The 18460-nt window shown below is 40.5% G+C and overlaps 1 pseudogene; it reads right to left on the bottom strand.

The window, feature by feature from the left end:
* Nucleotides 1-16772: 16772 nt before the first annotated feature.
* LOC137265006 (calphotin-like) lies at nt 16773-18248 on the bottom strand (annotated as a pseudogene).
* Nucleotides 18249-18460: the final 212 nt, after the last annotated feature.

Genomic DNA, 18460 nt, shown 5'->3' with positions numbered 1-18460 from the left:
ACAACAAAAGTCTACATTTATGAGCTTGTGAATATCTTCTAAAGATGTGATTTACACGACACTTACAAAATTGTAAATATCAAATTTACAAAATGCAAGCTATTGAAATATCATGTTAACAATGTTTGTAAATTTGTGTGAATTTTCCCTTTACAACTTGTACATTTTTGTAAATTACCTTTTAGAGTTGAGAATTAATGCATGTCATCGTATCCAAATTGTGTAGATCGATGTCAGTCACATGAAAGTCTGGGCCAGATTCAGTTATTTAAAGACTATCATACAGATAGACCATTGCAGAGCGTGACATAACCCAATAAACAAAGAATTTACAGAACTATTTCAATGCGATAGTCATGGAAACAATCAAATGGCAAGGCGTACAACCTCTTCGAATCTTCTTTTTCGTCTTGAAGACATTAATATGTAAATGGAATTCATAGGGTCAGCGTAACTCGGCTAGATCTCTGCTTATCATGAAATTGATTCGTCACCATTTCCGCGCGAGTGACAAGCTCCGGTCTGTTATGTCATAGAAGTAATGCCAGTGCTATTATCTTTGACAGTAACAAGCACTATCTCATCAATCGACAAGCGATGCACTAAGAATGTAGACGCACTACACGTTCATGTAGCATGGGGTATTACATGTTCGTCTATAGATTCTCGTTTTCGTCTTAATCTAAAGAAGCAGTCTTCTGTGTTGATGAGGACACTTTGGGCATTTACCTGCGAAAGGTTCCTTCATTGTCCGTAAAAATGATCGATCCAAATGCGTGTCTTTATGGGGGAAGTAGAAAAATCGTGAGCGAGTCAGTGACTTTAGTTTTACGCCGCATACATTCTGGCAATATCACATGACACGCGAACGCACTAACAAGTGGGTTTCTATCCCAACTGTATTATATAAAGAAAAACTGGTTAGTTCTTTCACGTTGCACTCAACAATATTACCGCTGTATGTCAGCGGTCTGTAAATGATCGAGCCAGGAACAGAGAGTCCAATGAACAAGAGCATGAGCATCGATCCATACAATTGGGATATGATGACATATGTCAACCAAGTCAGGGGTTCAGGCCATCCGATCACGTTAGCTGTCTCTTACGACAAGCATGGGTTACTAAAACCAAGTTCTAACCCGGATCTTCACGGGTCAAAAGAAACGCTGAAACAATAACTGTGTTTGACGGCTCTTTGGAGAAAATTATCATACATCTATGGGCTGAAGTACAGCTTCACCAAAATCGAAGTTTATTTGGGCATTCGTATTTGGACGTGACTTAAATTTTGTTTCGGTTTATTTGTAATGAGATATTTTATTATCCGAGATATTTTCGGAGAAAAAGACACACCTCAATGGGAAGATCAAAATGTGTTATATTTGAAATTGTGAGTACGTACCACTTGCATTGTTCTCCTGTGCAAATGTTTCGTATTATATTGCCAATGGTGCCTTCTCATACAAACGTGACAGCAAGCAACGGGCATGATGATATGACATCATAATCACACCACAAATAAGAAAGCTAAAGGGTTTCCTAATTCAAACGTTAATTTGTCTGACAACATAAACGATCTAAATGTATAGTATGCCCTATAACATAAGCAGATGGACGTACATACCACGTTCCTCTGACTGAGCCTCCTTATACACAGCATCCTGTACACAGGCTCTTCCAACAAGTAACTCAGTACCAACATTTCTGTGTACGGGTTGTGTAGGAACAATATAAAGACATATTTACACAAACTGCTGTCAGATAAGAAACCAACACACTCGCCATAATCACATGCCTCTTTTCAAACATCGGAAGCGATATATTAAAGGAATAATTTTCTTTTCTTTGAGGTGTATTTGACATGGAGCATAATGCTAGAAGGCCGACCAGGCATAGAAATCACAGATTCCTATCAGAACACTGTCAATAATTAATGATCATTGCTTCCGGATGAGCCCATACCATCTGCTTCCAAAGAATTTACGAGTTGCGAGAATCAGGCTTTTTTCCGAGCGTTACAAAAATGAATTTCCGGGTTTTAAATTGTCACTTACAATTACAACCACTGAAAGAAGGACGTTAACCTTATTGTTTCTGTAATGCCGATGGTTTTTAACAGCGGTTATTTTAGTTTTATAGTGTAAGTGAATGTAAGGAACTTGTGGTTTTGTCAGCTGACTTGATTGGATTTTTTTTTAAAAAAAAGAAGAAAAAAAAAACATTAAAGAGATGTTCCTGAAGCTGTAATTCGAACATCGATGTCCTGGAAGGAAATGACTGATGTGATTTAAGATACGTCTGACCGAGCTTGCTCAGGAGACAGAGTGTGAAAATGGACAAAAAAACCCTTCTTTTTAATCTCAAAAGATTATATGAAAGTTTTTGCTGACATACTAATCAAAAAGGTTTCTGTTGAGTTTCAAGAGCAGCGTTCTTTGTAATAAATTAGCGTTCCTCTCACATGGCTTTTATCCACTCCCTAAGATACCCTTAGACATGAAATATTCATATCGGTTTGGGGAAAACACGTGCTTTTTGTTATTAAATTCTGTTATCAATAATTGTATCACCGGAACATGTTTTCTTGCGATAGCAGTGACATGCTTAAATTGTTCCACTGAGAATCATTGGCAGAAGAATTGCATGAATTCTTCATGAATACTGTGGAAAGTGTCTTCGACTACATTCATGTAATCACTTGTATCAAATTACGTGTTTTGCCTTGAGACTGATTGCTTTGAGTATATCATTACAATAATCGCCCCTCTGTATTTTTATACAGATGGGATGAGATCTGAGGTTCATATTACGGTCACCGACTATTGATCTATTGATCAGCCAAACATTGTGTATGCGATACCGGGTTTGATGGATCAGCAGATTATTGATATTTTAATGGAATGATATATAGCTCAAGGTATCAACAACTGACCCAGCAAGCATGACAACTTTTCAGACACTTAACATCTGCTAACCAAGATGGAATAGTCAAATGTTACTCATATCGTTCAAATCCTGCAAATATTGATCATGGCTCTTTTGTTTGTTGTTTACTGGAACAGTCAGCCTTATTCGACCTTGACGAAGACGTAAATATTCGGGTCTGGACGAGATAATCCAGTGATTGACATTATGAGCACGATTCCAAGTAATTGGAGTTCGATGACCGGATCAATCAGTAAGTACGTGAGTTTAGTTTTACGCCGCACTCAGTAATATCCAAGTTATATGACAGCGGTCTATAAATAATCGAGTCTGTAATCAAGCGCAAGATGATACGATGACGTACACAACAAAGGCAGTGACCCGATCCATTTAATCGGACCACTTCAGAAAGTGACAATAAACAACAAACACAGAATACCCATAAGTATTAATTCAAGGCGACGGTGAAGGAAGCAATGAAATGAAGGCAATGACAAACCGCACAATATCTTCGAATGTTCTTTGTTCGTTGTCCCTCATACAACAGACATGGTTACTGAAGATCATTTCTAATCCCGATCTTCACGGATCGCATATGAAGGTAGGTATGTTGGTATGCACTGGTCAATATACACAAATGTGGGAAGAGCATACTACCAGAGGATGAAAAAAGAAACAAATAACACGCATACTCACGGGGCACTCTCCAAACAAATTCGACCCTGACTGGTACTTTGAAGACACAATGACACCAATCAACCAGGTCATGATTTATTTTTAGACGCTGGAAATGCTTGGAACGTCCCTTGCGCTAGATTACAAGGGAAATCATTAAATACATCCGCCACACTATATATATTTGTAAGGGCCAAATTAGGCTTTCAGGTTTGACTAATGCCATTTCCCAACACGTCGCGTCGTGACCTGACTAACACCAAACTGTGAAACCTTATCCCGCAATGTCATTATTTCCAATAGTGAATCAACGAAACTAAGTGTACATACAGGGTTCTGTTTTGTGTTGCTATTTATTTGCGTCACCTTCAGCAATATTCCAGTTCCTTTGTATAATTTATACGTAAATAGAGAGAGAGCTCAGTGACTGACATCATGAACATCTTCATAAATGTAATGGGGTTATTTGAACCAATAAGACCTGAAAAGCCTCACTACCTAACCCGTTTGTCGTGCTTTGTGACCAGCATGAGTGGTCAATATGGGCTATTGTAAATGTAGGAAACCTGGGGATGGAATAAATAATTTTCTTTCAAAATGATTATTTTAAAATCATTTTATTTTTGGAGTTAAAATCACACAGCTTACGTAAAGCCGGGTGTGATGACAAACCAATGATCCTAATCGAAACTTATCTGGGATTCGTACACGATCGTCTGAAACTAGGTGTTAGGCGGAAGGAACCCGTCATGGTTCGCTAACAACGAAAGTTTAACTTTCTAATTGAATGGCCGGTCTCAGAGCACAGCTGCATCTAGCAACTAGTTACACTAATTAAACATGGCGTGTCAATTTCGCATGGGCTAATGACACCAAAACGTAACTTTTGAAATTTATACCAGACTCGAGGAAATCATATGTAGGTTATTTACCCTTGTTAAAATATTTCAAAATTTGCATTATTTACAGAACGCAACGCGATCGTTACTCGTCGTTAATCACCTGAACTCTATAGGATCATGCAAAGGTTAACATATGAACAATGACATCTGCACCCCACTAAACGTAATCCAAATAGCCTCTTCTCCTTCACCTAAGGGACGTAACTCTAATGGAAATTATTAAATGACTCAGGATGTGCATTCGAGTACTGTTAACTCTCAGTCCTAAATCTGCTGTTCCTAATTCCTAAGTACGCGTTTGATATGTAGAGACTGTCCCGGGACGACTAGTATTAACGATCTGCGGGCACATGGGCATGTTTGATAAACTTTCGACATATCTTATACGTTTGTTTGTTTGTTTGTTTGTTTGTACTTTAGCAGTATTCCAGCTATATGGCGACGGCGGTCTGTATATAATCTAGTCTGGACCAGACAATCCACGGATCGATAGCATGAACATCGAATATCCTTTTTGATGCATTACGTAGAGTTATGACCGATTTTCCTGATCGATCATCTTGCTATGTACAAAAGGTTATTTATTTAATCACGATACACTTCCGCCTATGTTAATCGCCCACTTGGACCAATAATATTAAATGTCAAAGGTAAAAAACGTTTGTGTCCGAATTTTCATTTTTGACGAAGGAAAATAACACGGTACTCCCTAGTTAAGGTACACCCTAGTTAACTTGACACCAATGTAACTGTCGTGTCAGTCGCCGGATTCAACGTCAGGAAAATAACTCACTGATCTATTAGACGCATGGGAAATAACAAAAACTGAATCTGTTTTGCCTTGATTGAATCGCGCTAATCTTACAGCTTTTCTACAGTTCAGAAAATGTCTTTTATATCTGTTGTATTGTGCGGTAACATGTTATATCGCTTGGCTGAAATGAGCAAGAATCTGCGTAGGAAACGGTTAGGATGCTCCCGACATGGAATGGCCATGACGCAATGGTGAGTTCTTTATTCCTTTTATGAACCCTACAATTGTGTTCATTAGGTTATATTCTGAATCGGGGAATGTGATTTACGTCATACATGTTGGATTGATTATTCTTTTGCTTGTTTCTGAAAGTTTGATTTCGTCAAGTCAAAGTGTGAATTCCCAACAGTACAATTGAAATCCGTGGTATATTACGCAGGGGTTTGCTTAGAACGCCCCAAAACCGGGTTCCGATTTTCTGCAAAGTGGTTTAATTAAAACTCGGGACAGAATATACGTACAGTCAGGAGTATTTTTCATTGGTATTAGTGTTGAGGCGCCTCCTTTATGGCTACACCAAAAATGTCAATGAGTGAGTAAGCTGAACGTCGCTTTTAGCAATATTCCAGCAGTGCCATGGAGGACGCCAGACATAGACACATTGTTCCCATGCGGGGAATCAAACCAGGGTCTTTGACGTGACGAGCGGACGCTCTAACCACTAGGCTACTCCATCGCTCTATAGTTAACCTAGCATGGGTACGCTTAGCATGTATGTATGTATGTATGTATGTATGTATGTATGTATGTATGTATGTATGTATGTATGTATGTATGTGTGTGTGTGTGTGTGTGTATGTATGTGTGTATGTATGCGTGTATGTATGTATGTATGCATGCATGCATGCATGTATGTATGTATGTATGTATGTATGTATGTATGTATGTATGTATGTATGTATGTATGTATGTATGTATGTATGTATGTATGTATGTATGTATGTAGTCGGTCTGCTGTGAAAACCTGTGAAAATCTACGGGAATGGTTTTTAAAATTCGCCGTGCGGATCCGGAAGCGCGGGGTCCGGTTAAGCGGGGTCCGGTTAAGCGAGGACAATTACCTAACGTAAGTTTCGTTTCACATAAATATCGTCCGGAAGGCGAGGTTTCTGGATATCCAGGGTCCGAATAAACGGGGTTCGACTGTGGCATAGTTACTGGATTGTCTACCGCTAAAAAGTGTTAACAAGGGGTTTAGTTTCAGCAAAGGAACACACGGTATAGGTGACAATCGACGATAGCCTGATGATTAAAGTGCGTCTCAGTGGTGCAGATTGTACAAAGGTCGCGTCCATTACATATCTATCTGTCTATTCACCGATTGGTTCTAATGACTGTCGAAGTATTGATCTCCATCAGTACAGTTGGCCTGCACTCAGCACCAAAGATAAGTGGTACCATGCAAACAGATAATGAAATGAAGAAATGAATACACATACCCATCAGATAGTTTTATGATTATTTATCAACTTAGTCATAGCGAAATACATCATATTCAAAATCTCTTCGCTATCGATTTGTCTATTGAAGAATCCGAGTTCACAACATGGGTAAATCTTACCACTTCAATCTGTCCAATATTTTGTTACGATAAGATAATAACTAGTCCGAATAGGCGATGGGTTCTCGATAACCTACTCTAAATAATCTGATATTGGGGGTAATGTAGTTTTCATCACAATGGCAGAGACACCTATCACAACTGTGGTAGCAATTTCAATAGTCTTGATGTCAATATACCTCATCGTCAGCGCCCCAGTGCTACTCGTCAGTGTCTATTACTGGTAGTATTGACAGGATGTGATGTAGATTTCACTCGAATGCTTTATGCTTTGATAGGGATGGAGTTCTTTTCTTTGCTGGTGTTATCTTAACAAGAAGGGTAGTCTACGTTTACACCGTCTAGACACAGGCGTTTCTGATGATCTACTTAAGGTATACTTATGTGTCCGGTTGGTGTTTTGGGTAGAAAAATGCTCTTAACAACAACTGACAGTTAAAATCGATTTTCCATGTCAGGAGGTTTAGACGGAAATCCTCGGTCGTTAGTGAGTTAGTTGGTTTGTTCCAAAGAGTGAGGGAGTTTGTTTGTTCGCTTGAGTGAGTGAGTTTGGTTTGTTCGTTTGAGTTAATGGGTTTGTTGGCTCACTTGAATGAGGGCGATGGGGTAGCCTAGTCGTTAGAGCGTCCGCCTCTCACGGAAGACCCGATTTCGATTCCCAAAATGGGTACTATGTGTGTCTCCCGCCGTGATATTGCTAAAAGCGGCGGCGTAAAACAACTTGATTGAGTAGCATTGATTGCCCATTCATAAATTAAAAATGCGTAAAAAGTTTGAAGATATAAGTGGCGTACTGGCCTTGTTAGAGCATTCCTTAACTCGCCGATGTCCGTGATTCTGTCATATTCACACATTACAATGTGTGAAACCCATTTCTAGTATTGTTGAAATATTGCCAAAAAGTGATGCAAAATCACACTCACTTACACTGAGGTGTTACTTAAAACTGATTGGGCAGTTCTCAACACACCCCTAACAATTTTAAATAGCCCTTTCTCATTTTGGACACTACTGAACACTGAAATAGTTTATGCATATCTTTAACTTGCCATCAGAATGATGTTATTCCGACTACATGTTTTGCCATGAGTATGCAAAAACAGATTTAAACCACGTGCCTCTTGGACCACGAATCCAAAAGATGACATTGACACAAGATGAATTGATTAAAATAAACACAAACTCTAATTTATGCAAAATATTATAACAGCTCACATAATTTATACACAAAACCTAGGAATGAATACAGCCGTGCATGCTGACTTTGGCGACGTCACGTATCAATCAAGAAAAGATGAACGCAAAACGCACTTTCCATTTCTCAAGCAATGAAACAGGAATAAGCTTGAGTATAAAACCGACGTCTCATTCTAATCTCCAAGCACATCTTGATGGAAAATCGAGTTATGAGCTGAGCCTCCTGTTTGTTAAGATTTCTCTTCTTCTCAACAAGTCCCTACGAAGCATGTGCCGGAGCGAATCTGTATATAATCACAACTCCATCGGGAATAAGTAATGTTATTGGGTTGAAATCTACAACAAAAAGTCATTTGGGACGTGATCTGGGTATATGCTCAATTCTCTTGCAAACTTCAAAGTAAATAGGGTCATGAGGACAAAATGAAATTGAAGTCGAAATCTCTCAAGAAATCGGCGCATTTTCCCAGATTGATAAAGTACAATGGTCGTTGCATTTCGGAGGCTTCATGGAACCGTGCAACGGATTTGGATGATGGTACCAACAATGGTCTCTTTGATGTGTGTGAAGGAGATGAGATTTACACCAAAATGTGTATTTGCGGCGTTTCGACTCAATATGGAAGTTGGAATATACACCAAATAAGGAGAATGGAACACTTGAATGCGTGGAAACCAAGTACATAATTTCTATCATCGTGAAAACATTTAAAGAAAAATCGTAGATTGAATAATCAAAAGGTGTTTCATTTCTGTAATGATATTACAAATTCTGGTGATAGCTTTTTAAATTTCAAGGCAAATGTCACGCTTCGGTGACACATATGATGTCCAATACAGTTTTCTGTGTTCAGACGCATCATACCTCTCACATGAACGTGTCTTTGCATGTGTTTATGATGGAGCCACCATTAGATACCTTTGTACATTTAGCAGTGCTCCAAGACCAGATGCTCACCATAGAGCTGAAGCAGTGGGGTAGCCTAGTGGTTAAAGCGTTTGCTCGTCACGCTTAGGGCCAGAGTTCGATTCCCCATATGGGTACAACGTGTGAAGCCCATTTCTAGAGTCCCTTTGCGCGATATTGCTGAAGTATTGCTAAAACGGCGTAAAACCATACTCACTCACTATATAGTAGGAATCGTACATCAGACACTGCTTTAAAAGAATTCGTTTGAGTATGGGAATATTTCTGTGTCATGCGAAGAAGCCAGCCCCAAATCTGGAAGATATTTAATAACACAAAATCATGGACTCCCCTTGCTCCACAATACACCTGCTATATTACATCATGACTTGCGTGAAAAGGATTATGCAGCGTTTTCAATCACCGATCGATGGACACCTTTGAATAATGACAGTTTGTTTTCAACTGGTCCTTGTCAAACCGAGGTACAAACGAAAGTGCATAAATGGTGTCTCAGGATTATATTAAAGATATATAACATAAAATGTTTTATTGTGATTCACAGACGTTGAGCACATGTAGCCAAAACACTATTACCAGCAGCTGGGTAAGGTCACTGCTTACATTCTGCTACCGTAACGCCAGACAACAAACAAATAATTTAAAAAATAATGATAACAGCATTTGCAAACGGCGCATATATCCAATCTTGACCTGTTCATAATGCACAAGATGATTATGATGCAGACAACACAAGCTGCTTGTGAGGCACAAGAAGGTTAATGGTTACATGACTTATCCCACCGGGTACCCATGTTCTCTTGGGTGAATTACTTGTATGAGTGTATGAGTGACAATTGTATGAGTGACAGATGCTGGTGGTAAGGGAACACCTGGTGTCTTCACTGATGTTAATGATATTTTCAATAATTTTCAATAGCTGAAATATTGCTGAATGCGACGTAAAGATAAACTCACTCATTCACTCAATGATTTTCACCAGTATTTTGTCCCTTAAAATGTCTGCGGATAATTGAGCCTGATTATTCTATTGCGTTTTACATTTACTCTGAAACTGCTAAATAACTTAGTAATCACACTGAAAAAATCACGTTATAGTCCATGTGAAAAGATACATTTTACTGCGTTACCACTAGGAAATGAAGTAATATTGATTCGTTTCCTCACTAGAAGTGTAGTCGATAGCAATAGGAAGCAAATTATAAGTTGCCGTAGCTACAGAGAGAAGAAAAGAATACTGTTTGGAAAATATAATAGGCTTGAAATCTGATTACCATGATTGAATCCGTGAATTAGCCAAAATACGCAGACACTAAACCTCTCACTAAAATCGTGAGGTGTTAAGAGCTTTTAACGCAATAGTCATAAGTGTATCTACGCATCTCGATAACTGGTTGATTGATTCTAACAGGTTTTAATCACAGTAGAATGCACATGCGCGATGGGAGGTTTTGATGTTATTTCTGTTACTTGTTAGACATATTAAACAAATACAAAATGTGAAGGGAGTGAGTGAGTTTAGCTTTACGCTGCTTTTAGAAAAAATCCAGCACGATCAGAAATAGGCCTCACACATTGTACTCATTTGAGGAATCGAACCCGGACTTCGGCGTGACAAGCGAAAGCTTCAATCACAAGGCTACCCAAGCGCCCCTTATTCATTCTGAAATATTCCCAGAAAATGTTGGACGTTAAAGAAAAGTGGTGATGGAAATTACATGAAGAAATCGCTGATTATTTCTGAGTGGGTCACGAGAAATGGGATTAATATACTATGTCCGTGAGGGGAATGGAACCCGAGTTTTTGGCGTGACGACCAAACGCTTTAACCACTAGGCTAACCAATCGCCCCCTTACTAAAGTACTGATAAAACCAGGTTTTCACGTAAAAATGAGCGTGTCCTGGTCTAAATAGTAAGAGCCAAATTCTTGATTGTCCCGTTTTCGATGACCCTATTTGTGTGGAAGTCATTCGGGCGTTTATTAATATTTACCGAGACACATGGAAGTGAACGAGGCGAACAGTGTAAACAGATGTCTGATAGCCACGTGTCTACCATGAGTTCAGTGTTGTTACTGCGTGTAAGATGATTCTGTCATAGGAAAGGAAAACTATCTCATTTGCTCACCATTGCCGAACTGTTATTCAGGCAATTGAACATGATCTCGCAGACAGATACAGTATCTCCGCGAGTGTTTAACCGTAATTTGATGCAGATGACTGTAATGAAAGCATGTAAATATATGTGTGAGTACATTTAAGGTTTGAAATTTCATGCTTTTCACTGCTAGTGGGCATTCAGATTTGCAGGAAATGTTAACTAAATTGGATCATATCTATGGCATCAACTGCCAGCTACCTTAAACACATATACTCAACAGCAATAAAAACGTAATTTCTCCTATAAGGAGCGAACATATGGTAACAATATAGAAAATTAGAAATGGAACCAAAACATTATTTAGTTGGTCCACAACACGATCTGTGTTACTTCTGTAAAATAAACCTACGTCTGGTCCACAAGAAAGACCCGTAGATATAGCAGCCTTGTGAAACGCGAACCTGATGTACAAAGTCCCCTTACAAGATCACGTCACAATCTACAAGTTAGACTCTAACTGTGAGCATATATTCGAAGCAATATTTTTGAGAGAAACAAGATGGAACGGTTAGCTTACAGTCTTACAGTTGAAGGGGTGCTGAGTGGATGAATCGCTCAGTTATCAAGCATAAAATCCGGGTTCAGTTCTCCACAAGGGCACAATGCATGAAGCCCTATTCTGGTGTCCCTGGGCGTTATTGCTGGAATATTGCTAAAAGTGGAACAAAACTAAACTTACTCATCAACTTACAGCTGGAACATTATCGAGTGCCACAACACACCCAAAGACGTTACCGCACTGGTAGCCCTCAAATCATTTGAGGAGGTAGGTTCTGAGCTGGTGACGTATTAATGGCCGGATACTGCCAGTACAAAACACCGTTGTGTAATGTCAGGACCAGTACAGTTCGAGTTATCCGATGTTCAACACAACCGGAAAACGTACACTAAAGAATAAAACACGCATCGACCAAGGTTTTACTTCAGGATAAGTATAAGTTGGACACAGGAAGTCCTCTCGACTATATACTGAAGGGCAAAGGACATAGTGAGTGAGTGAGTGAGTGAGTGAGTAAGTTAATATTTAACGTCACATCGGCAGTATTGCAGCTGTATCGTGACGACGAATTACAGCAAAACCACCAGAATATCATAATTATAATTAAAACTAACATTACAATAAAACCTGGCTATAGATCGCCAACAATTGAAAATAGAACAAAATACTAGGGACCACGGGTACTTACAGTACCTTCATGGACCCTAGTTGGATTTACACCATCCCGACCACCGCTGGCGATTGTAGGAAATGCTAGCCAAAACTAAAATAACAAGAACACTACGTTAAAAAACTCGAAAGACTTAAATTAACATTGAATGTTTTGGGACATTCGTACCAAATCGAAGACATGAGCACGATCCCTTACTTTTATGAGATATGCGTTTCCTTTGCTGTTCTGTGTATTTGGCAGATGACAGTGAGCTTTCAGAAACATTCCAGATACACCGCGCGGGACTCCATGCACTGCACCCATTTGGGAAACAAACTCGGATATTCCGCGTGGCGTGTGGACAGTTTATCCACCACCCCTTTCCGATTACACGGATATTTATGTACAACGGATTATTATTTCGAAAGAGTTTATTTTAAAATTGAATTCTCCACCAGTAGAACTAACAATGGGACTACATCACATTAATATTCGAACACAAATAATTATTCAGATGATTCAGCATTCAAGTATATGTTGTTACTGCGTTTCAAACCTCATTTTAATTACGCATTGTCATTCGAAACTTTACATTTTCATTGCAGATAGCATTAATTCTATATTCGAACTAATATTTTTATTATCATTCGAAATAGGATTATTTAATTACACGAAGGGAATCCATTTCAAAACGTACATTCGACCAGTGTAACCAAAACAGAAGAATTAATTTTAAGACTACATTCCGTTTCCGTGCGGACTTTATTAAAACAAAAAATTTCAAACCGTAGAATAGGCCACAAGTCATAATATCTTCTTGCCCTACTGTTCTGGTCAAATCGATATGAAGCGACCCATAGTATATCAGTGTACGTGGGCACAAAAAGCACGAAAATACAGGTTACTGATTGCTTCATAGAACCATGTAATAATGTTCTATTTTAGTATTTCGTAAAAAAAAAGATCAATGGAGAAACGGAGAAGGCGCTGACAGGGAAATAACACGGAATCCCAATCGCTGTAGCAATCTTCAAAGTATGCGGGCGTTATTGAAAACAACACTTCCGTTACTAAGGAAAATCCCACTATCCATCAAGACTGTAAAGCATTGATTTTTGCCAGATTGTTATCATTTCAATTACACATTATTAGGGCAACGGTCATGGCACTGTACTTTGAAAGATCACGTGTGAAACAGTTGATCATTAAATACAAACTTAAACCCATCACAGATATAAAAAAGATCAAGAAAAATATGAGTGTCATTTAGTGATACACATAAAGGCAAGAATTGTATGGGATGCAACTTCTTCTTTGTGATGGAGACGACGAAAGATATACTCCTTTATCGGGCGAATGAAAAACATGCAATATTGTTTTTTTGTACAACGAACGCATGAAAATAATGTAGTACTCCTATAATGTTTTTCTATGTCACGCTACCAGGTACAACTCTCAGGGGAGTCGAAATATTAGAAAGAAGTGCCAGCCACGACCATGTTAGTGTCAGTTTAACTGGATATTAAGAGGAGTTAGCGGCGAGCAAAGAGGTCTTCTATTCTCGTCAAATCCATACGATTCAGTCGTGAAGTTACAAGCATTGGCTTTTAACCCCGAAGAATGGAACTGGCAGTCCGTTATTAATAATCCACACACTCCCGACGTGTTACCGTTGTCAGGGGTGACATTGTCTCGCATGGCTAAGGGCTTGTATTGGTTCAATTTGTCCCGGTAGGGAAGCTATCACGTATTCGTGCCACGCTGACTAAACTTGAGACTCACAAATTCAGAGACACCATCCACGTGTCAAAGTCTGCTTTTTGCATGTACCAGTGACCATGCAAATACTGTTAGCTTGTCCGGCGGGCTCCACTACAAGAATTCAATCAGTTTGTTTCAGAACATACCGGGCGATGAACGGGCGTCTAGGCACGTTAACGTTGGTCTGATCTTGGAAAAGTATTCGTTGATGGGATTTCGACGTGAAAAGCATGAAAAACATCATGTAAGCATGTATTAGGTCTTTTTACGGACATCAAATCTTGCACTTTGCCATTGGCTGATGGAGGTACTTTTATCTCAAAAGCCCATACTTAACACCTAATTGTGGAAATATGTTTTGGGTCAAATTCTTAAAAAGATTATACATTAGAATTTGAGTTGTTTTGTCTTTGGCAAAGGTTGCATGTATGAGAAGACGTTCAGTCTTTTCGTACTACGTAAATTATTAACAAACACATCAGCTTAATCTGTGAGTGGAATAGAGGTTACAAGCGTTCTTTCCAAGCTTAAAGTACATCCCAATTTTCAGTGTCGTAATGCAATTTGAAAATGTTGGATTTGTCCAACGTGTTGTCTGTTGCATTTAGATTTTTTTTATTGAAGTAAATAAAAGTCGACATTAGCCTGTTCAACAAACAAAACCTTAAAGGACATATATGCATGCGAGCATCAGTATTTTGAGGTAGTGAAGTGTGATTGCTAGCAGTTGTTGTATATTTTAATGTTATGCAAGATTGAAGGGTGGTATTCATTTACATTGCTTTTAACAATATTCCAGCAAAATCACGGCGGGGGACACCAGAAATGGGCTTCACACATTGTACCTACGTGGAGAATAGACCCCAGACCTTCGGCGTGACGAGCGCACACTTAACGCACTAGGCTATCTCACCGCCCCTATCCTGAAAGACATGATGCAGTGTCTGTATGGTCTGTCCAGTATAGGCAAGCATGTAGCGACAGTTCAGGTGATCCTGGGGCGGGGGTTAAAATGGTTAAAGCATTCGCTCGTAACGTCGAAGAGTCGGGTTCGATTCCCTGTATGGCTACATTGTGTGAGTCTAGAATACGAAGGCGGCAATGGAATTAGAAGGGTCGTCATGGGACTAAGAAACACAGAAAATAAAAATGCTGCCCGGATTAGGTCCATCAGCGGCTCTGGGATCCTGAGCTCATTGCGGCCTTCTGCATCACACAGGGTGCCAGAGAGAGCTCTGTTCCTGGCAGCAAACCTCCATACGTACCAATGTGAGGAAGGAGATTGGGATGTACCACGGTTGAATCACGAAAACAATGCAAAGTCGAAAATGCCCACGTATGATACGTTCAAGACACTTCGTTTACGAGGTTCGCATGCTTGCGATTTGTCCTGCATCTTGTTCATCTCACTTGTGACAAAAACGAGATAGCCAATTCTATGGCACAAGTAATTTGTTGTATTTACCAACCGCAACAAGGTAAGCTTTACTAGCCTGGATAAATCTGCGGCTGTATGACACTATTCCAAAGAATTCCATAATGACCATTTTCCAAGACGTCCGTGTTCTACCACGGATGAAGCTCAAGCACCACAAGAATCCTGCAGATAATGAATAGTTCTACCCACGCCATCATCTGTCAATGCACAGCTCCAGTGTGTCAGATAGTTTCGTCAAAATATATTGCATAATTTGCATGCCATATTTATTGTTTGCTGGAAAATCAATGTGACAGATTGACTGTTCTACATGGGAAACCCCATATCTGATATTTCAGTAGTGCTGTTATTGGCATACGTCCATAGAATAAAATTTCACTTTCCAAAATATTGTCCACTGAAGCTGCGATACGATACGACTTACGATACTAATTTTCTTACTCTAACACCAAAATAAATAAATAAATAAATAAAGAAAGAAAGAAAGAAAGAAAGAAAGAAATAGTACTTCATTACATTCCGCCAGCTATTTTCAATGTTCATTCGGAAACGAGATAATTAAGTTTATACACGGATTTTATGAATGTTAATAACACAAGAGCGCTCTGACAGACAGAGTTCTTCACGGAAACCTTTCTTTGACATATATCGCTATTCACCAATATTCAAAAGTTAAACACCTCTGCATTTCGGCCCATTTGAAGCATCGTATCGAGATATACGACAATGTAAAGGTTTGTAGCGATGCACTCTGTCAGTGGGCCATGACCGATGCATCGATGCATATCTATGAATAGTTATCAATTGTCAGCGTCATCCAAACGATGCGGCTTGTAGTGTGTTTTGTTCTTTCCTACACATTGATACGCAAATCCTATAAAACAGTCGTTCACGGAGCCGTTCCATGAAACAAATGAACCTCTCTGACGTATACTCATGAAAAAAAGTTTCGCAACACGTACAGTATTTACCCTCCATGTAGGAATTTATATTCATATCATGATTATGTTTGTTTTTTATGATTATTGTGACCCTTTAGTGGGAAAAATACGTTGATTTTCGTGCTAGTATTTAAGACGAGTATCATAAGCAACGATTGTACCCGTCATTAAGCAAATATCAACTTTCAGTCAACTGTTCTCGCTCTTCGATAACCTGGAAAATCAATTTATTTCGCTGCTGATACACAAATATATGACCTCCTCTGCTGACAACTGCTCAACGATGGTGAGATATTGGTGTGCACAGCGCTGGCATGTCACTGGGGGCTATTGCAGGGGATATTGGTGTGCACAGCGCTGGCATGTCACTGGGGGCTATTGCAGGAGATATTGGTGTGCACAGCGCTGGCATGTCACTGGGGGCTATTGCAGGGGATATTGGTGTGCACAGCGCTGGCATGTCACTGGGGGCTATTGCAGGGGATATTGGTGTGCACAGCGCTGGCATGTCACTGGGGGCTATTGCAGGGGATATTGGTGTGCACAGCGCTGGCATGTCACTGGGGGCTATTGCAGGAGATATTGGTGTGCACAGCGCTGGCATGTCACTGGGGGCTATTGCAGGAGATATTGGTGTGCACAGCGCTGGCATGTCACTGGGGGCTATTGCAGGAGATATTGGTGTGCACAGCGCTGGCATGTCACTGGGGGCTATTGCAGGAGATATTGGTGTGCACAGCGCTGGCATGTCACTGGGGGCTATTGCAGGAGATATTGGTGTGCACAGCGCTGGCATGTCACTGGGGGCTATTGCAGGAGATATTGGTGTGCACAGCGCTGGCATGTCACTGGGGGCTATTGCAGGAGATATTGGTGTGCACAGCGCTGGCATGTCACTGGGGGCTATTGCAGGAGATATTGGTGTGCACAGCGCTGTCATGTCACTGGGGGCTATTGCAGGAGATATTGGTGTGCACAGCGCTGGCATGTCACTGGGGGCTATTGCAGGAGATATTGGTGTGCACAGCGCTGGCATGTCACTGGGGGCTATTGCAGGAGATATTGGTGTGCACAGCGCTGGCATGTCACTGGGGGCTATTGCAGGAGATATTGGTGTGCACAGCGCTGGCATGTCACTGGGGGCTATTGCAGGAGATATTGGTGTGCACAGCGCTGGCATGTCACTGGGGGCTATTGCAGGAGATATTGGTGTGCACAGCGCTGGCATGTCACTGGGGGCTATTGCAGGAGATATTGGTGTGCACAGCGCTGGCATGTCACTGGGGGCTATTGCAGGAGATATTGGTGTGCACAGCGCTGGCATGTCACTGGGGGCTATTGCAGGAGATATTGGTGTGCACAGCGCTGGCATGTCACTGGGGGCTATTGCAGGAGATATTGGTGTGCACAGCGCTGGCATGTCACTGGGGGCTATTGCAGGAGATATTGGTGTGCACAGCGCTGTCATGCCACTGGGGGCTATTGCAGGAGATATTGGTGTGCACAGCGCTGTCATGCCACTGGGGGCTATTGCAGGAGATATTGGTGTGCACAGCGCTGGCATGTCACTGGGGGCTATTGCAGGAGATATTGGTGTGCACAGCGCTGGCATGTCACTGGGGGCTATTGCAGGAGATATTGGTGTGCACAGCGCTGGCATGTCACTGGGGGCTATTGCAGGAGATATTGGTGTGCACAGCGCTGGCATGTCACTGGGGGCTATTGCAGGAGATATTGGTGTGCACAGCGCTGGCATGTCACTGGGGGCTATTGCAGGAGATACTGGTTGTCATCTACTCACTATCAGCGGAATGGCCAGACAAAAGTCCGGAAACTAGTGACGTTAACCAACGTCAACCTCAATGTCAATCAAGTCACTACCTCAAAAGTATAACTGATAGATGTACTGTGCCATTATGCAAACATTATTATCAAATTAATAGTTAATAGTATGCACTTAGTACGTGTAGTAGCGGTGATTGGGGTAGTAGTCGTCGTCGTAGTA

Source organism: Haliotis asinina, chromosome 15 (genome assembly GCF_037392515.1).
Source record: "Haliotis asinina isolate JCU_RB_2024 chromosome 15, JCU_Hal_asi_v2, whole genome shotgun sequence".
NCBI lineage: Eukaryota > Metazoa > Mollusca > Gastropoda > Lepetellida > Haliotidae > Haliotis > Haliotis asinina.
This window is presented reverse-complemented; position numbering and strand designations above follow the sequence as displayed.